A 21,976-nucleotide genomic window follows, 5' to 3' on the forward strand; every position below is an offset into this window, starting at 1 on the left:
GATGCTCTGTGGTTTAAATGAATTTGGTAGTTCATCACTATTTGTGGCCACATTATACCCCACTTGGTCTCTTTATCAAGAAACTAATTCGGTTAATGTCATATAATCTCGTTTCTTATTACTCCACCCGTCCCTAAAAAGTATGAACAATTAGAGGCAGTTCAATTATGTCATTTTCATGGTTAAAAAACCTGCCTACTTTCAAATTATATATATTGACTTTAAAAGTTGGAGAGAGAGCGAGAGAGAAAGAAGCTTGTTGAACTGGACTTTGTCTTGATGCATTCATGTGATCTCCTTTTATCAGCATATGCTGACTATTTGCAACAGATGAAAACGAACTTCCCTCAGCCGTAGCAGCAGGTGGCACATCGATTCCTTCTTCTCGAATATTCTTGTCTGGGATATGCAAATGAGTGAAACATTCATTACAAATCAAATCTTATAGAGGTGTCTTTTTCAGATGAAATGCTGTAAGGGGATAATAAAAAATGCTTTTTAAGTTGAGTATCAATGATATAAACTAGTGGGCTCTAGTTAGTGACTGATATCATCTTCATGTTTTCCCCATTTTCATGCTTTTCACAAAACACCTTCTTAGTCTTCTCTCTCTATCTCACACACACACGGTGAGAGGACAAAGCCACCATGGACAGGCACAAATTAGCCCTTTTTCGGGTAAGTATGTTAGTGTGCATTTTTCTGCAGTTGCACCGCAACTCTCTCTTGTAAGGAGTCTTCCCGGATTCAAGGAACCTTCCCTTCAAAACATTACTCAGGGTATTGTTGTTTTGGTATAACTTCTCTGACTAGATCTCACTCATTTGATTTTGACATATAACTTTATTATGTGAAGGTATGTGACACTATAGGGGAGCCCTCCGAAGAACCTCTTCTACTACTTTGTAGTGTCGGAGACAAGTCATGCGCGTGATCCTGTTCTGTGGCTAAATGGAGGACCAGGTTGCTCGAGCTTTGATGGCTTTGTCTACAAACATGGTACGACCTTGTCTAAACTTCACATCCTATAGATTGCTAGAACGAACGATGTTGATTATACTTCTGCTGTACTTTTGACAAACGATTTCTGTTAGTCATGTTGCTACAGAAATCTTTTCATGAACAAAACCTTTCAACTTTGAAGCATCAAAATCAGGAGGCTTGCCTGTTTTGCATCTGAATCCGAATAGCTGGTCTAAGACTGAGATTTTCTGTGAAAAATCGAGTCTTTTCCCCTGAATTTTCGAGTTAGAAAGTAGGCAGGAATACTGACATGGATAACGGTTGTGTGGGCTAAGGTTGCAAGTGTCATCTATTTGGACTCACCGGTTGGTGTTGGATTCTCATATCATGTTAACGGAGAGCTAGGGAGGCCTCATGCTGTGAGAAAGAGGATTTTCGGACGTGCTGGGCCTTTTCGTGAACCAGTTGCAGATGGAGTCATCCCTCTGTGGCCTCAAGTTTACATTGTGTTGTGTGTGAAGTTGCCGATATGTACAAGAGTGTGCTAATAACTTCACTTTCCTCACTCTCATTTCAACATTTTTTCTTGGATCAAAGGCAAATAATTAAATGATTTGTTTAGAAACAAATTCAGTGGTAAACACTGATCAAAGTTGAATATAAAAATGAGCCTCTTCAACTAAACCATTCCTTTCCAACCAAAGAGTTTAGGTTTTTCTAATTGTTCAATCAAAGGGACCAACTCCATCTCATCAGCTCCACTCTCTCATTTCCTACTACTATAATCTAAACTATAAATACCAACAAATCAATCTCGCATTCTCATCAAATACAAAACATCTCAACTCAATTTTCTTCCAAATGGCTAACCATGTTACTCTCACATCCTTCCTTTGCTTGCTCCTACTTGCCACCCTGGCTACCTCATCAAGAATTCTTGACCAAGTAACCCCACCATTCCCCGTCCCATCCGACCCGATACCGCCGCCAGAGACGGTGGCTCCGGCCACAACCGCCCTCCCGAGCGGCCAAATCCCGGCCGCCACCGCCACCAATGAAGTACCACCCGAGGCCGCCCCGGTAGAAGAAGAACCCGTCGCCCCCGCCCCATCCGACATCCCCGAGGCCACCCCAACCGCCCCACTGGGTGGAGCGGCCGACACTAATCCCAATGCTGCCGCGGGGGCCACAACTGCGGCCCCTGCGGGCACATTCTCCTTCTTCATGCACGACATCCTAGGCGGGTCCCACCCGTCCGGGAGGGCGGTGGCCGGCATCGTCGCCAACTCGGACGCCAACAACCTCCCGTTCTCGAAGCCGAGCAACCCCATCTTCCCGATCAACGGGGGCGTCCCGCTGAACACCATCAACGGCGTGATCAACAACAACAACTACCCATTCCTAGTCGGCCTCAACGGCGCCCCCTCGAGCACCCTCGTCCAGAGCAACGGCAACAACGCCGTCGCCACCGGCGGCAGCAGCCAGCAAGCCTTCGTGACGGCGGGGCAGCTGCCGCAGGGGCTGACCCTCAACCAGCTGACGTTCGGGTCGGTCACGGTCGTCGACAACGAGATCACCGAGGGGCACGAGCTCGGGTCCGGGGTGCTCGGGCGGGTGCAGGGGATATACATCACGAGCTCCTCCGACGGCAGCAGCCACACGGTGGCGCTCACGGCCGCGTTCCACGGCCACGAGCACGAAATCGACGACAACATCAGCTTCTTCGGAGTCCACCGGACGGCGACGCCGCTGTCGCACATCGCCATAGTCGGTGGGACCGGCAAATACGAGAATGCGAAAGGGTATGCGACCATTGAAACGATGCCGCATGTTGATCAACACACCACTGATGGGATTGAAACCGTTACGCATTTCACGGTTTACATTACTCCATAGGAATATTGTTTCGATCGATTATGAGTTCTAATCTTCTTCAATTTCTGTTTATTTCTGGATTCTCAGTTTAATCATTGTGTGTTTGTATAATTGTATTTGATTTTATGACTTCTCAAACTCAGTTGGTATCACTTTCAGGCTTTTGTTATAATCATTGAGTACGCGATTAGGAGTTCCAATTGAGTTTGTCATGTTGGACATTATTTTATCATCATATATTCAAGATTAGATAATTGAATATAAATAAAGCAAGATCTCCGAACAACATGTATTTCACGTAAACCATAAACATAATAGGATCGAGACATACCTTGGCGATCCATAGCGGAAGCGATTGAGGAAGGAGGAGACGATTTCCTTGAACCTTTTTCCGGCGTAGTGGCGCAACTCCAAGGATTTGTTTCTCTCTCTTTCCCTCGTTTATGTGTTCTCTTAATGTGTGTGATTTGATGGGATCACCACACTTGTATTTATAGGCAGAGAGAGGACAAACCCTAAGTATCAAACCCTAAAAGCCCTTTCCATCAAAGAGGCCCAAAATAATTAGTAAATACATTTCTTATTGACCAAGAATATAATCTTCAGTCTATTAATATTACTAATTGATCACAATCAATTCTAATCAAATCTTAATAATATATACGCATGATTCTTTACTTGATGGCCAAGGGAATGGATATTCATTCCATAAAAAGATTATATAATCAATCTTTTCCATTCATTGGCAATCAATTGACATATATATATATATATGAATATATATTCTCTTTGGAGCAATATAACATGATTATTTGATTAATTGATATGTGACAATAATTAATTGATAGTCAATTAATTAGGGTAAAATGTGTCTTATACCAAATATATGTATTATACTAAAAATCCAATTCTATTTAGGATTCTATCACATGTCACATATGTGAGACATAAAACTTACATTCTCCCACTTGGCGAACATGTGAGACACAAAGTTTTCGATTCTCCCACTTGTCACACTTGACAGAGCCACAGTAAAATAGACATAATAAACATAAGGCGCGCATAATATTGGACTTTATAAATACTTTCATCATTGGTAAACATAAGTATTATATTAGAGAGACTACTAATGCGGGTCATGGCGGGCGTATATCATTCAATCGACATAGTTCCTTCCATGTACCACATCACTAATATCCACCCTAATATAATCTATAAGTAACACCGCGTCCGTAATTGTCTTATTTCAAGACCTCCTGCATTAATACTAAAAACGTACATATGCATATCAAATAATAAGTATATGCAGGAAAAGCAGAAACAACTTTATTGAATTCAAAATATCTATAACTTAAGTGTCTGAACCAACATGGAAACATAAAGATTAGACGTTTCCATACCCAAGACCCATTCTGTTAACTTATTCCATAAATGTCTTAGGCGGTAACACCTTAGTCAATGGATCAACAACCATAAGCTGTGTGCTTATATATTATATAGATATTCTTTGTTCCCAAACTTCATCTTTCACGACAAGAAACTTTAATTCCATGTGTTTAGCTCCTTAAATACTTGTCATACTTACAGAAAGATACGATTGCACTATCATCACAATATAATTTCTACGGCTTGGATATTGAGGAGACAATGCCAAGGCCTGAAATAAAATTTTGCAATCATTAATGCTTCAAAGCAAACCATAAATTTAGCTTTAATGGAAATACAATAATTTCTAGTTGATCAGATTTCCGTAATGTGAGCATAAAATCTTTTGTTCACTTTAAGTATCTCATTATTATCTTTACAGTTCTCCAATGTTCAACACCAGGGTTACTTTGGTAACGGCCTAGCATTCCAACTGCAAAGCTGATGTCTGGTCTAGTACAGACTTGAGCATACATCAAACTTCCCACAATAGATGCATAAGGAATATTTTCCATATCCTTACGTTCCAATTCAGTTTTTGGACATTGATCCAAACTGAATTTGTCACCATTACGAATTTGAACAACACTTGGAGAACAAGCACTCATGCCATATCTCTCTAAAAGATTCGATCTATGTAGCTTTTATGAGACAATCCAAGAGTCCACGTGATTGATCACAAGATATTTCTATCATATGACATAGGATGTCTCACACATATCTTTTATGTTGAAATTTTTAGAGAGATAATTTTAGTGCATGTAGTAATCCAATGTCACTATTAGCAAGCAATATATCATCAACATACAAAACCAAAAATATGAACTTGCTCCCACTAACCTTGAGGTATATACACCGATCAACAGTGTTTTCTTTAAAACCAAAAACAGTAATAGTGTCATGGAATTTAAAATACCATTGTCGAGAAGCTTGTTTCAGTCCATAAATTGATGTCTTAAGTTTGCAGACTAAAAATTTTCATTCCATTTCTTAATGAAGTCTTCAGGTTGTTTCATGTAGACTTCTTCTTACAAATCGCCATTTAGAAAAGCAGTTTTTCACATCCATTTGATGTAGTTCCAAGTCGAAATGGGCTACAAGTGCCAAAATGATTCTAAGTGAGTCCTTCTTTGATACTTGAGAGAAAGTCTCTTTATAATCAATGCTATCTTTTATGAGTATAACCTTTGGCAACAAGTCTGGCTTTAAATCGTTCGATTAAACCATTTATGTCGAATTTGGTCTTGAAGACCCATTTACACCCAATATACTTTTGTCTATCAGGTAATTCGACAAGGTCCCAGACTCTATTATAATCCATAGATTTTAACTCTTTCATCATGCATCAATCCATTTATTAGAATTATTACACTTAATGACTAGTGAATATGAAACTGGATCATTACGTATTCATATATCACATTCGGATTCTTGGAGATATGCCACAGTCATCAGAAATGACCACATTCGTTCTCATTAAGAAAACATTAATGACACTTCTAGAGATGCTTCTTCCACACCTATGTTCAATGAACTTGGCATCATCATTAGTCATTCAAATGTTCAATATTGTTAGGCTATTCAACAATATTTGGCACACTTAATTCTTAAGGAAATGAGGGAAGAGGAAAATCTACCCTTATTTCACTAATGACTGCATTATGAGTGTTAAAACTCCCACTGATCTCACCATTCTCAAAGAATCATATATTTTCAGTTTCCATAATTCTCATGTTATCATTAGGATAATAAAACCTTTACCCTTTGGATTTATCTAGTAACCTATAAAGTAACCACTAACTTCTAAAATTCAATTTCTTTTCTTGCGAAGAGTATACTCTAGTTTCTGCTGAATAGCCCCAAATATGAAGGTGCTGCAAACTGGGTTTTCTACCTGTCCAAAGTTCATAAGAGAGTCTTTGGTACAACCTTACTAGAAACCCGGTTTAATACATAAATAGCGGTCTAAGAGCATAAATTCACACAACAATATGGGTAAGGTAGAATTATCATACTTTTAATCATTTCCATGGAAATTCAGTTTCGTCTCTTAGCAACATCATTCTGCTGAGGCGTACTTGGCATAGTATATTAAGCATAAATACCACGCTTTTCTAAGAATTTGGCAAAAAGTCCAAGTAATTGACTTATTTTAGTGGTACGACCATAACATTCACCACCTCTATCAGATCGAATAATTTTCACATTTCTATTTAATTGCCTTTCAACCTCAGTCATAAAATGTTCAACTGTGCCTGAGATTTTTCTTGCAATAAATAAATCCATAATGCGAAAAAATCGTCAATAAAGGTGATAAAACGTTTTTATCCACTAGAAGTCGAGACATCAAAAGGTCCGCAAATATCTGTATGTATAATTTTAAGGAGCTCATTGCTTCTTGTGGCATTTTTAGTACTGTGTTTAGTTTGTTTACATTTAATACAATCCACACAAACGGTAATGCTTGTAAAGTCTAAATTCGAATGAATATTATCCTTTATAAGCCTCTTAATTCTTTCACTAGAAATATGATCCAGTTCCTTTATGCCATAAGAATGATAAATTCGAATGAATATTATCCTTTAGACGCTCCTTCGGTTGCAATATGAGCATGAGATGCACCCATTCCATACTTCTTCATCTTATGCTCCTCCTAGACCAATACGTTTCCCAATTCTTTAAGAGTCCACTAATCTTTTATAGTGAATCAATTTGGAATGGTCTGAGGATATAAGGAAGTTAGGATGAATTGAACAATGAAATCCTTATCCACCTATAATCCTAACTTTTCCAGCTTAGAGATGTTATTTATTTCCATCACATGCTCGTACATAGTCCGAGAACCATCATATTGCATGCTCATGAGATCCTTCATGAGTTTTCCTGCAATAGACGTATATGCAGTTTGTGAAGTGATCCTCAACATTATGCAAATATTCTTTTGCAAGACTTTATCTACAACGAATATTCTAATGAACTGTAAACTTAGTCCTGTTAGATTTTTCTCAAGCATTATGGGCAATCAACCAACTACTTTGATCAAAGATAATTGGATTATCATTCAACAGTGTTAGGTTCCAAGTCCATTATTCCAAGAGTGAACTTAAGTTTCTCTTTCCATTCAAAGAAGTTAGTTCCATAAAGTTGGGGAACGTTTGAGGTAAACATGCTAGTAGCAAAAAAATATATGTTTTTACATTATAGGAGCAGTTAAGAAATGAATGCTCACATATAAAAGCTTTGAATAATAACACGAACATTAATTTGAAAACCCATATCATGAGGCAATTATGAAAACTCCTTTGGGTAGTCTTCATACAATAATAAAAATCATGCTTTTAATATCCATATCTCAGTTCAATAATTGAGTAATAATAAATTGGCGTTACCTTTGGGTAATCGACACTAATTTAAATTATTAACTCCATTAGTGTTTATTATGTCGCAAAGACTATTTCCTTTGGGAATCTAGACCTTACAACAAACAAACTATTTAGATGATGAATAGCCACAACAAGCATGATGATTAATTGCATACATAGATTTTACATATTAACTTGATTATAAACTCTTCTCATTTTACCTCACTTTGGTGATTGCAAAATAAACATAATATAATCAAGAATGTATAGCGATTAATTGCTTAAGCAGATTTTTACTTAATTTGATTATAAACTATTATTTTACCTCACTTTGGTTATTGTAAAATAAACATAATATAATCAAGAACATATAGAGATTAATTGCTTAAACAAATTTTAATATGAGTTTGATTATAGACTCTCCTTATTTTGCCTCACTTTGGTGATTGCAAAATAAACATAATATAATCAAACACATGTTAAAACGAGAATTGAATTATGTAATCATTCATTCCACCGTCTCGGTAGATTCATAATCATAAAACATTTAATTGAAATCTCAATTCATCAATGCATATATTCAAACTCAATTTACATAAAATATATACACAATCAAAATACCCAAATCAATTCCATATATATAAATAGAATCAATAGGAAACAATATATTTCAAAGTATAATCATACAAAATAAACCATCTTTAATTGATAAAGAGATTAACTATAATTCCAGTCAAAATTATGTGAACAGAATCAAATATTCATGCTGAAACAAATTTTCTATGAAAACAGCCGAACAATACACAATTCATAAATCATGGGTATTAAATTAAATATTCAGGCAGAAACAATTTTCTAACATAACATCCCATCAGTACATAATTGTGCAATTTGATAAGCGTGTAGTCATATGATTCATTAAATTTGCATACGTAATAAATTAATTGAGTCAACCAACTTGAATTACTATTCCGTAAATTTCTTGACGGAAGAAAAATACCAAAAGCCGTAAACCGAGAAACAAATATACACAAACATGATTCTCAAGTTAATCAATAATTTATTTAAATTAAAATTCAAACATTATGGTTTTTCAATAATACGAAAATACATGAATTCTCAACCATGCTCTGATACCACATGTTGGACATTATTTTATCATCATATATTCAAGATTACATAATTGAATATAAATAAAGCAAGATCTTCGAACAACATGTATTTCACGTAAACCATAAACATAATAGGATCGAGACATACCTTGGCGATCCATAGCGGAAGCGATTGAGGAAGGAGGAGACGATTTCCTTGAACCTTTTTCCGGCGTAGTGGCGCAACTCCAAGGATTTGTTTCTCTCTCTTTCTCTCGTTTATGTGTTCTCTTAATGTGTGTGATTTGATGGGATCACCACACTTGTATTTATAGGCAGAGAGAGGACAAACCCTAAGTATCAAACCCTAAAAAGCCCTTTCCATCAAAGAGGCCCAAAATAATTAGTAAATACATTTCTTATTGACCAAGAATATAATCTTCAGTCTATTAATATTACTAATTGATCACAATCAATTCTAATCAAATCTTAATAATATATACGCATGATTCTTTACTTGATGGCCAAGGGAATGGATATTCATTCCATAAAAAGATTATATAATCAATCTTTTCCATTCATTGGCAATCAATTGACATATATATATATATGAATATATATTCTCTTTGGAGCAATATAACATGATTATTTGATTAATTGATATGTGACAATAATTAATTGATAGTCAATTAATTAGGGTAAAATGTGTCTTATACCAAATATATGCATTATACTAAAAATTCAATTCTATTTAGGATTCTATCACATGTCACATATGTGAGACATAAAACTTACATGTCATCACGAATTTAAGAAATTTAAAAGAGATTGAATAGCTCACTGTTTATACTCTTTATAATAGTAAAAGAGAACCAAGACTCCTACTCCTAACCGAAAGAGTAAAAAGGTTGCTCAGCTCACACAAAGGGCTAAACTGAGAACACTCTTGAGCATCTTCACAATCATTTTAATGTTCACCCAAATGAACACTTTGATCAAGTTATTAAATAAAATTTGGCAGGATATTTAATCCGTATTATACATTTAATTTTAAAATAATAGTACAATAAAAAGAATTAAATTTTAATTATAGTTAAAAAAATTGAATTATAAGAATTTTGTTATCATTGATTAAACTATTATACTTATTATACTCCTAGTACACAATAAAATTGGCAAAGAAAAAACTATTTTGTTAATCCCATATTATTCGTGATAGGGATAATTGCTACCATATTTATGAAGTTGGATAAATTCTGATGAATGACATATATTTTTCAAAATTTAAATGATAATGTGAATTTTCATTTTTTTTAATTGTCCACCAATGAGTTTGTGCCCACACATGTATTATTTCTGGTGAGTTTTTCATGACATTTTAGAAATAAATAATAGATTAGCTACTAAGTAGAAAATTCTAAAGACCTATTTAGAAACTATCTAGCCACTATTATTCTAAAGACCCATTCCTTTAGAAACAATCTAGTCATTATTAAATTAAATCTAGAAGTTGTGGACTACGATCTAAGTTATAGAGAATTTTAGAAATTTATGGCGACTTTTCCCACCATATATAAATAGAGTAAGAGTGGGTATATTAGGCTGAGATATCTCTTGTATCTGATTTAAGATTATTTGAACGTCTAATTGTTTCAGTTTCTCTTTAATATTATGAGAACAATTCCTAACATCATTCAACGTACCCCCAACAACTTTATAACCACCACAAAGCTCCTTTATTAAGTTGAAAGTTGAAGTAGGACCAATGTTAGCTTTGGTGCAATCTTCAACAAACTTGTCATGAACATCATTCATACTGCGATTTTCTTTCATAAATTGCTTATGATTTTTGTTAACCATAGCATGATTGTGTCCCTCAATGAATTGACGCACAAGATAATATTTAACACCACAATCATTATAAAACTTGAAACTGATCCTTGCTCCACATCCACACCTTTTTGTGCCACGTATGCGTTTCTTCTTTGAAGTTACATCATCATCATCTAACACATTCTCCCTTCTTCGGATATACTTATATCGACACACCCCCACTAGATCTATTTCCAAATCTTCAACAATTAAAACAAGTCTCTTGAGCATACTTTTCATAAAAGGAAATTCCCTTCTCAGTGAAATTTTTTTTTGACCTTCATAAGGCCTCAACCAATGGCGGATCCAGAAGAAACTGATAATCGTGGAGTAGAAATAAATGAGATAAATAATATCACTGTTCTACTGTAATAGAGTCATATTCTTTCGACGCGAATATTAAGAAAAAATTACTTTATTATAGTTATTTATTCTAAAACGACAAATAACTCAACTATTTGGAACGTTAGGAAATATGTATTTAAATAATTATTTTTAATAATAAATTATTAAAATTTAAATAGCACTATGTTATGTTGTACATTATAATTGGGTTCAATTAGTATTCAAAATCTGAAAACTAACTTAAATATAATTTTATTATTAAAATTATCATATGATAGTTTGGATATATTTAATAAAATTACCAAAAGTCAAAATATATTTAACTAAGAATCCTTATGATATACTATAGCACTTTAATATAGTCTCATTAAGATAAGCAAAGTAATGAAATCAATAAACAATATATTAATTATTATGTTTATTTAAAATATGATAAAAATGAATTTACGGATTAGAGAAAAAATATACTTATTGATTAGTACTCGTACTACAAAGTTGAAAAAAGAAATTGATAAAAATTTCCTTATAGAAAAAGTAAAAATATCATATTAATGTGGAAACTTATGCTAAAGTTTTCGTATTCAATATTACGAAAAATTAATTTAATATTGAAACTTACATTAAAATACAAGGTAAAAATGAATTGGGCTTTAACTCATTTCTAATAAAGAAGGCCCAATCAATATAAAACTAATATAGGAAACAGAACCCTTCTTCTCTAAGCCGCCATAACTGATGTTGACGACGGGGTGGAGATGTAGAGACTGTGGGGTCGGCGGCTGATTGAAGGCGTTTTCAGGCGATTCACCGGAGCCGGCGGTGGGTCGGCTGACCCCACCTAGATCTGCCATTGGCCTCAACTCAGCATTGCAAATTGGAATAACAGATCCTACAACATAATGAGAAAATATATCAACAAGCTGAAATAGATAATGTCAACTAACATATCTTAACTGGCAACATAGAGGGTTTCCAAAATGCAGAATCAAAATCTCAACACTACATCTTAAAATATGCACCAGCATATCAACTAGCATACTGTCAACTAGCATATCTTAACTGACAACTGATAGAGGCTGCTCGAGAGATATCTTGGAGTGCGTGTGTGCGAGGTGCAGATCAAACAGGTCAAGAGGATTCACTCAACCACTAGGTCTAGGAACTCCCTAAACTTATCTGATTGTGTCGTTGGGGTACTCTCAAATCCTATCAAAACCTTAACCCATCTACTATTGGCTAGTACAGGGTAGTAAGATGGATAAGGTAGGTAAGTGTTCAGAGGACTTGGAAGGGGTCGGTTGCTGCCACGCAACTCATGGGTTAAGACTTGACTAACTAGTAGACTTGGAGAAATTGAAAATGACTATCCTATCTGCTTGGCCTAGGTAACAGAAAGAGAACGTACGCATGCATGGTAACAGTACTTAAGGTTTAACTAAAGAAATTTAAAACAAAACTACTTGACCAGGTAAATGGGTTTCCTGAAACGGCTAAACAACGCGTAAACATGCAGTGGGGACCATTTTCCCGAATTAACTAGTAAGACAGAAAAGCTGCAAAAAGAAAAGCAACGCAGGCGACAGATCCTACTACTAACTAACTTCTACCTTCATCTTCTCTAAGAATCGAATTAACGGACTTGAAAACAGAGCATCAAACATACGAAAACAGATCAATCAGAGATCCAGCTTCAAACATAATGATCAAACACGAAATGACTAGATCTAAACTACTAGGCCAAGCAAAATAAGCAGAAAACAGTAACATCCATAACCATGCAAAATTCAGAACATCATGACTCAAGTCCACAACTCCGTTCAACAATTCTACTCAGATCAACAAAGAAACAACTCCAATACGTCAAACTCATACTCCTCAACTCCGATTCAACTAATTCAACGACAATTCAACTCCGATCAACCCAATCTCCACTCCAAATCAAACATCAATTGTGAAAAGCATCCAAAACAGTAAATACCAACAATCAAACATCAGAAGCGGCTAAACAGAAAACATAAATTTCCACACCTACGATATTCAAAGTTCAACACGGAAACAATAAACGCCGATCTTCTAAAATGGTGAAGTCTCGGCTGAAAATGACGGAAAACAACAGAAAACAGTAAATTGTATCTTCGCCCTTCACAAGGACGGTGTTACACTGCATAAATCAAATTAGGCGACCACAAACTCCCAGAATTTACCCCATATGTATCTAAGTGCGCAGAGAATTGATGTGTGTGAAGTGACGAGCTAAGAGAGAAAAGTGAGCGTGTGATGCTTCGTGATGATCCTCTTTCTTCATGTTGTCTCTATTTATAGTTGAGGCTCGAACTTCTAGGGTAGTCTCTCTGCTGAATTGGCGATTTTCCCTCCTAGAAAGTCCTTCAAAAAGATACTCTTCTGCTCACAGCTTCTCCCTCGATCTCCTAGGTCGGGTTGCAAACTGGCTTCTCCACTCCACTTTTCATTCGGTTTCCTCTGCCTAGTAGATTTTTCCATTCGTCTCCTTGACCTGGACCTGGTAGATTTTCTACGCACCTGAACTTAAAACATGTATTAGTTCACCGAATTCATAGAATTTAACCCCATAACCGATGCATGAAATTGGTCTTATCAACAACATATCAACTAGCATAGTGTCAACACAGCAGCAAATAAACTATGATCCAAATATGTCAACTAGCATATCTTAACTTACAACATGATGGATTTTCAAAATCCAGAATAAAAATCTCAAAGCTATATCTCAAAATATGCAGCACCAACACACCAGCACTAACATCTCACATATCCTATCAAGGACTCTCAACCCTATCCATAACCCCTTCCTCCACCCACAACCACCACAGCAGGGGGTTTTCTGCCGGGGGTGCATTTTGGATACGACTATTTTGTATGTCAACAAAATGTCAACAAACAGTATAGCTACATGAATATTTACTAGTAACATACAACATGTCAACAGATTTGCATTTATGTCAATAGAACATCAATTCAAATATCAACATAGAGTATTGATGAGCCTCCAGATGGAAGGAGAGTAGTCATCTGCAAGTGGATCTTTAAGAAGAAGATTGAGGCAACTGATGATGAAAAGGTCAGGTTCAAAGCTAGACTTATAGCAAGGGGTTTTACACTGGAGCATGGTGTTGACTATGATGAACTGTTTTCTCCAGTAGTTAAACACACTTCTATTCGAATTCTATTGGCTATAGTTGCAAGGAAGGACTGGGAACTTGAGCTGTTGGATGTAAAAACAGCCTTCTTGCATGGTGACTGGAAAGAAACTATTTAAATGTCACTGCCAAAGGGTTTTGTAAAATCTGGAGATGAAGGCACATGTGTTTACTGAGAAAAAGCATATATGGCTTGAAACAAGCCAGCAGGCAGTGGCACATGAAATTCAACACTCACATGATTAAGTGTGGTTTCATGATGTCAAAATATGATCAATGTGTTTACATAAAGAGGCTAGGTGGAGCTGTTGTGGCTTATCTACTCTTATATGTAGATGACATGCTATTAGCAGGAGCATGTCTAGAAGAAATACAAGAAGTGAAAAGGGATCTTAGAGAAGCATTTGACATGAAAGATCTGGGGTCTGCAAAGAGAATTCTAGGCATGAATATAATCAGAGAGAGAATGAGCAACATGATCTGGTTAACTCAGTTTGATTATGTATCAAGGCTGATCAATAAATTCAAGATGAGTAATGTGAAGGAGGTTTCAGTACCTATGGGGCAGCATTACAAATTAACATCAGAACAGGCTCCAAAATCTGATGATGAAGTGAGGGAGATGCAGAAAATTTCATATGCCAACATTATTGGCAGTGCTATGTATGCAATGATTAGCACACGGCCTGACATAGCACAAGCCATATCTGTGACCAGCAGGTACATGTCCAACTATGGAAAGGAGCATTGGTCTGCCTTGAAATGGTTGATGAGATATTTGAAAGGTTCTGCAGATGTTGGGATCTTGTTTGATGGAGGCATTGAACATAAAGGAAGGTGATGCTTTGATGGGCTGGAGTGATTCTGATTTTGCAGGGAATCTGGACACTAGAAGATCCCAGTCAGGCTATCTATTCACCCTTTATGGCTCTGTGATAAGTTGGAAGAGCAGCCTTCAAGGAGTAGTTGCTCTATCAACTACTTAGGCAGAGTTTATGTCTCTAACTTCTGCTGTGAAAGAAAGTAGTTGGCTCAAGGGAATTCTGGAGGATTTTGGCATAAGTCAGGATGTTGTGAGCATTGGTTGTGACAACAACATGCGCTATGCTTAGCCAAACACCAAGTTTATCATGAAAGAAGCAAGCACATTGATGTGCGGCTACACTTCATTTGGGAGAAGATTGAAGAAAGAAAGATAAAGGTTTTCAAGGTTGATACTGCTGAACCTAGAGCAAAGTTGGAGCTGTGTATGAGGTTGGTGAGTCTGAGCAAGGGAAGTAATTTTAGCAGTTGAGCCATCAAGGTGGAGTTTGTAGATGTTGATGGATCAACTGCCTCGGAGCTAAAAGGGAGCAAAGGGCACTCATCAAGTGAAGTTTGTACAGCAGCCGTTTGATCGCTTTAGATTAATCATCTTTAATCTGAGCCGTTCATTTCTAGTTTTGACCGTTGTATTAAAAAATGTTGTTGTATAAGTTTGTTTAGAGTTAGTTGAGTGGTTAGAGCTCAAGTTTGTAATCTCCAAAATCCTCTCGCGAAAGAGTTTTTTCCCGTTTTTCTCAAATCAACCTTCAATTCTCGCGTGTGTTCTAACAACCCTATTATACATTAAAAGAAAACATTTTATCTTTACGAGTGTGACGAACTACAATCCACTTGAGTCGAGTGGATTCTAGGGTGAATGCAATTCGAGTCGGGTGGAACACCTCTGGGTTGATTCTTGGCTGGTCACTCGGACCGAGTGGTTTTTGGGTAGAGGACCCTTAGTCGAGTGAATCTCTTTGGACTGGAACCATTTCTTTACAGTGTCACTCGAATCGAGTGGGTATTCAACCCGTAAACACCCGTAGTTCAGAAACTGAAATTCCAGCCATAGAGATCAAATTTCGACATGTCGAATTCTATCTCCATCGTATATAAGTTAAAGAGTACGTAATTTTATGAATATTCCATCCAGTCTGTATAGTGAAACGACGCCCTCTCTCTCCATCTCTCTTCTGTCACCCAACGCGCAATTTTCACACTCTTCACTGAAATAAAGTACAAATCCGACGGCCGCCATCAACCTTCGTCAACCGCCCAGGAGCCCCCATTCCGCCGCCCTCCGTACCGACAACAACAGTGGAGATCAAAGTTTCCTTCCAACAAATTTGATCGACAACTAGGGAACACCCCAGCCTAGCCGAATTTCATTGTTCAGCTATACCGCGAGCATCAGCGGGCCGTCAAACGGGCCAACGCCGAGGCCGTAGTTCAGAAACTGAAATTCTAGCTGCAGAGATTGAATTTCGTCATGTCAAATTCTATCTCCGCCGTAGGTAAGTTAAATAGTACGTAAGTTTATATATTATTCTCTTTAGTTCGTATAGTGTAACAACGTCCTCTCTCTCTCTCTCTCTTTTTGTGACCTAACACGCAATTTTCACACTGTTCACCCTAAAATCATGTACAAATCCAACGGCCGCCATCAGCCTTCGTTAACCGCCTAGGAGCCCCCATTCCGCCGCCCTCCGTACCAGCAACAGCAGTGGAGAGATCACAGTTCCCTTCCAACAAATATGATCGTCCACCGGGGAATGCCCCAGCCCGACCCAATTTTATTGTTCAGCTACACCCCGAGCATCAGCGGGCCGAAGTCGTAGTTCAGAAATTGAAATTCCAGCTGCAGAGATCGAATTTCGTCATGTCGAATTTCATCTCCTTCGTATATAAGTTAAATAGTACGTAATTTTACATATTATTCCCTCTAGTCCGTGTAGTGATACAACGTCCTCTCTCTTTTTGTCACCCAACACACAATTTTCACGCTATTCACCCCAAAATCATGTACAAATCCAACGGCTACCATCAGCCTTCATCAACCGCCCAGGAGCCCTCCTTCCTCCGCCCTTCGTACCAGCAACAGTAGTGGAGATCACAGTTCCCTTCCAAAAAATATGACCGTCCATCAGGGAACTCCCTAGCCCGGCCCAATTTCATTATTTCGCTACGCCCCGAGTATCAGCGGGCTGTCAAATTCTAGCCGCATAGATCGAATTTAGTCATGTCGAATTCCATCTTCGCCATATATAAGTTAAATACTTCCTCTGTCCCAACTAAATTGATACAAAACTTTTGGACACGGAGACTAAGAAATTGTGTTGAATGGATAAAATGAAAGTAAAATAAAATAGGAAAGAGAAAAAAGTAGGAGAGATAAAGAGAGAGTAAAGTAGATGATGAAATAAATTAATAGTGATTGGATGTTTTGTTTTATGTGTAAAAGGGAAATGACTCAATTTGTTGGGACGTCCCGAAAAGGAATACGACTCAACTTAGTTGGGACGGAGGCAGTAGTACATAATTTTACATATTATTCTCTCCAGTCCGCATAGTGAAACAACATCCTCTTTCTCCCTCTCTGTTTCTCTCTTTCTGTCACCCAACACGCAATTGTCACACTGTTCACCACAAAATCATGTACAAATCCAACGGCTACCATCAGCCTTCATCAATCGCCCAGGAGCCCTCCTTCTGCCGCCCTTTGTACCAGCAACAGTAGTGGAGATCACAGTTCCCTTCTAAAAAATATGATCGACCACCGGGGAACTCTCTAGCCCGGCCTAATTTCATTATTCAGCTACACCCCGAGCATTAGCCGGCCGTCAAATGAGCCGACACCAAGGCCGTAGTTCAGAAACTAAAATTCCAGCCACAGAGATCGAATTTCGTCATTTCGAATTCTATCTCTGTCGTATATAAGTTATATATTATTCCCTCTAATCCGTATAGTGAAACAACATCCTCTCTCTCTCTCTCTCTTTCTGTCTTCACAACACACAATTTTCACATTCATCACCCCAAAATCACGTACAAATCCAACGACCGCCATCAACCTTCGTCAACCACCCAGGAGCCCTCCTTCCGCCGTCCTCCGTACTAGCAACAGCAGTGGATCACATCCACCAAATATGATCGCCCACCGGGGAACGCCCCAGCCCGGCCCAATTTCATCATTCAGCTATGCCCCGAGCATCAGCGGGCCGTCAAACGAGTCGAGGTCGAGGCCGTAGTTTAGAAACTGAAATTCCAGCCGCAGAGATTGAATTTCGTCATGTCGAATTTTATCTCAGCCTTACTCGATTACGATCAAAGGTGCGAGACTATGTACACGATGATTTACTTGTTGGGGATGAAATTGGATGAAAAAGGGGTTTGGCTTTGTGCCACGCCTTTTTTCGAACATATGGGTTCCGTCGGATAGGCTGGAATTGAACGATCGGCTGTAGGTGTTGTTTCTTGAGAAATTTAAGGGATTGAAGGAGGGTGTGTTGGTGGAGAAGTGGATGAAGAAATTGGCTACGGGCCATCGAGAGTATATCCCATTTGCCTAATAGTAGCCCGTATATTACTGTCTATTGTTGGCTACGAAGTTGATTTCCAGACCCTCAACCCGGCACTGCTCATTGAAGAGAGAAGACAATTGCAGAACATTGATTTCGTTGTTATACCTTGCAACACCGAAATACGCATGTCAGATCCACAGCCGATAGTCGCAATAGCTTCCAGGATCATCGTCATGTGTTTATGTTTGAACCTGGTAGTGAACTACCCTTTCCAAGCCACCGGGCAGTTTCTCTATTCCTAGTGCATGCAATCTATGTTGCCACTCATCCCTAGAAAATTGTGCGTCCTCCCGCGCATAGCTAGCAGTATCTGGTAGTCGGTGGCGGTCAACTTTCGAAGATATTTGATAAGGCTCGTTTCATGCATTGGTTTAGGGTTAAAATTCTGTGCATTTGGGGCGCTAATGTGCGTTTATGAGTTCAGGTGCGTAGTAAATCTGCTGGGCCTAGGAGTTGCTGTTACCTGACCTGGCAGATGCAAAAGAGATGAAATTGAAGCAAAAATCAGAAGTCGTCGTTCGGGAGAATCAGAAGTTGGCGACAGGAGCAGAATGGAGCGAGAGCAGATTATTTTAAAGAGTCTTACTCAAGGGCAAGAGCGTCAAATCACCATAGAGATACCCTAGGGATCAGAGCCTCACATATATAAGGAGCTCAACCTTGAAGAACAAGACAACCACTTCTACACTTTCCTAGCTCTAGCTTTCGTTCCATGCTTTAGTTCCACACTTCAAATTTCTCATTTCGTCTGCTGCGCACTTGGACATGGAGGATTCTGGCCACCGTGGTTCTCATCGTTATCGTTGTTATTTTGCTGTGTAACACCGCCTTGTGAAGGCGAAGAAACAATCTTTACTTGCTTTCGTTTAGTACTTGTTGGTTTTTAAGTTTCGTAACCTTAGTTTCTGACTTTGATCCACTGGATTCAGACCTATTTCTCTTTATTATGGAAGTTTATGTTGGTTTCTGTTGGATATAGCTGAGTTGATCTTTATTTCTTGCTTTTTGGCTTTCGGTCTTGTTTATTGTTGGATGTTTGGAGCTGAAATCTGTTGGTTTGTTGTTGGAGGTTGGGGATTTGCGTATGGAGATGTCTGGATTTGTTGAAACGTGGTGTATTTGAGTCGGAGTTTCGCATATTTGGCGTTTGTTGTTTACGTTGTGCATGATTATGGCTGTTTACTTTCTGTTTCTGCATCCTTTAGGTCCAATAGCGTAGATCTGTTAGTTTAGGTTTTAATTTCTCGTTTTAAGTCTAGATCTAAAGTTTGCTCTGTTTTCATGGTGTTTAATACTCTGTTTTATCTGCTATTCTCGTTTGATTCCCGAAGAAGATGAAGTTGTTGGTAGTTAGAACCAGATCTGATTTATGTTAGCACTTTTCAGCATGTACTTTACTTTTCTGCATTGTCCCCTAGACCCTGTCAGTACGATCTGCTTTGTCTTTTTACTTTTCTGCATGCTTTTCCAGACCCTGGTAGTTGAAGGAAATTTGTCTTTACTTTTCGCTTTATGCTTGTCTGTCCAAATTAGGAAAGTCTGTCTAGTTAAGTTTACTCCAATTGTTTTAGAACTTAAAAATATCTCAGTTTCTCTAAGTCATGTATGTTTCGTACGTTCTCAGTTCTTAGACCCAGTAGGTAGACTAAAGTTCTTCTTATCTCTCAGACCCAGTAGTTTTAAGTTCTCGACCCACAAAATTGCGTGGCAGCAGCCAACCCCTTTTCCCAAAACATCCTCAAATGCAGTTTCGTAACACCTTTGTCCTCGTGGGATCGATCCTTTACTTCCCTGTGTTAAGTTGTAGTATAGTGGGTTGAGGTTTTTGAAGGAATAGAGTGCACCCAACGACCCCTTTTTGATAGTTTCATGATCTTCTAGCCTCTGAAGTCTAGTCGAATCCTCTGGACCTGTTAGATCGAGTGACATATAGCAACGCACCGCACGTCTACTCTAGTCCTGTCAATATTCATCACCGAAGATGGCCCTGATGCCCCTACAAAACTCTCTCAAAACCTGTAGGCTAGTCAGCTCACCCATATGAAGGTATCCGTTGAATATGTCAGCTGGTCAGCCATAGGCCAGCTGCCTAATTGTAGTAGTGCACTTCTGCAACATCGATAATCCGATTATGCCGCTGGCATCATATCGGAGGGTGAAGCACCTGTACCGTGAAGCCAATGACAACGATATATAGAGGAAGAGCCGTCCAGACATTCTGAAACACCGACGGAAAAACTCTGGGGTAAAACGAGGGTTTTCGGCAAAGTAGTCATCTATCATCCGTTGGTTAGCCCCGGCATGGTCTCATCGGGTAGTCCGCCGATGCTGGATCTGACGAGGGACCGCTGCTGCCACGCTCGCCGCCTGCTCCACCTCCCCCTGTACTTCCCGCGCCATCTCTTCATGTTGATACTTGTCGTCATCTATTTTCTGGGAGTGGATTTGAGAAAAATTTGAGATTAGGGATTGGAATGGAATAGAAAAAATGAATTGGAAATATGTTTTATTTATAGAAATAAATTAAGAAAAAAAAACAGAAATATGCGGCCGATGCGACACACTTATAGGGTGCCGCTCCGCCTCGTCCTCCGTCGCGTATCCGGCTATTCCTCCACCGCTGCAGCGGTTCGCGCCTTGCAATAGGCGCTGCAGCGGCCACCACGGCTCACCCATTGTAGACACTCTTAAGCTTATTCTTTGTAAACCAAAATAATGGGGACAATTATTTGGGTTAGTATAGTATTTTCTTTTATTTTATTAAGAAATTGGAGAGATAAGGGGGAAATAATGAAAAGTGAAAAAAGTAGTATGCATAAATATAAAAGTGCATGTTGTGAAATAACGAATTTCATAGTATGCTTGACCTATAAAGGATGTCTATATATATATGTATAAAAAGAGAAAATAAAAAGAAGAGAAAAAAAGGAAGGTTGTATGAAAAAAGAAAGAAAATCAAAGGACTGGTAAGAAAGTGAGTTGAAGTCAGACAAATTGTTAAAAATGTCTTGGGTTTGAAAGAAAAGTGAAGTTTATTTTACTCTATCCGATTGTTGTTTTCAGTCACTTTTTAGGCAAATACTCCTCACCTACCAAAGAGCTCACATTACAACAAAAAATAAAGACCTTTCAAAATTTTGATGTTTAGTCACAACTAGTAGATGGGAGATTTGACTTTGAGCAAGCCTATGGTAAACTTTACATGATGTATGATTTTAGTGCTTATATTCATCACCTTATACACTTTGGGAGTGAGACATAAACACACTTCTCATCTTTCGAAGGTTGCCAACTTGTGAGTGAATGATTCCAAAGTGATATACGAGTTAATAATGAAAAAACACTAATTAGTCTTGCTTAATTTGAGAGCATTATTTCATGCTTAATCTATCTTTCTTGCGTCTATTTAAGTTTAGGGCAGTAGATGCGCTCGGATTTTGCATTATTTTAAGGGCTTTATTTGGTCCAATTTGAGTGTA

At 38.1% G+C, this 21,976-nt stretch overlaps 1 pseudogene across 1 annotated transcript; it reads left to right on the plus strand.

The window, feature by feature from the left end:
- Positions 1–34: 34 nt before the first annotated feature.
- On the plus strand, positions 35–2,990 carry LOC125212448 (dirigent protein 24 pseudogene; annotated as a pseudogene). The gene is made up of 2 exons (XR_016136784.1): positions 35–780; positions 857–2,990. The product of XR_016136784.1 is annotated as a dirigent protein 24 pseudogene (transcript).
- Positions 2,991–21,976: the final 18,986 nt, after the last annotated feature.

This window comes from Salvia hispanica, chromosome 3, assembly GCF_029641045.1.
Source record: "Salvia hispanica isolate PSC_SH4W2 chromosome 3, Shi_PSC_v1, whole genome shotgun sequence".
In the NCBI taxonomy this organism is placed as follows: domain Eukaryota; kingdom Viridiplantae; phylum Streptophyta; class Magnoliopsida; order Lamiales; family Lamiaceae; genus Salvia; species Salvia hispanica.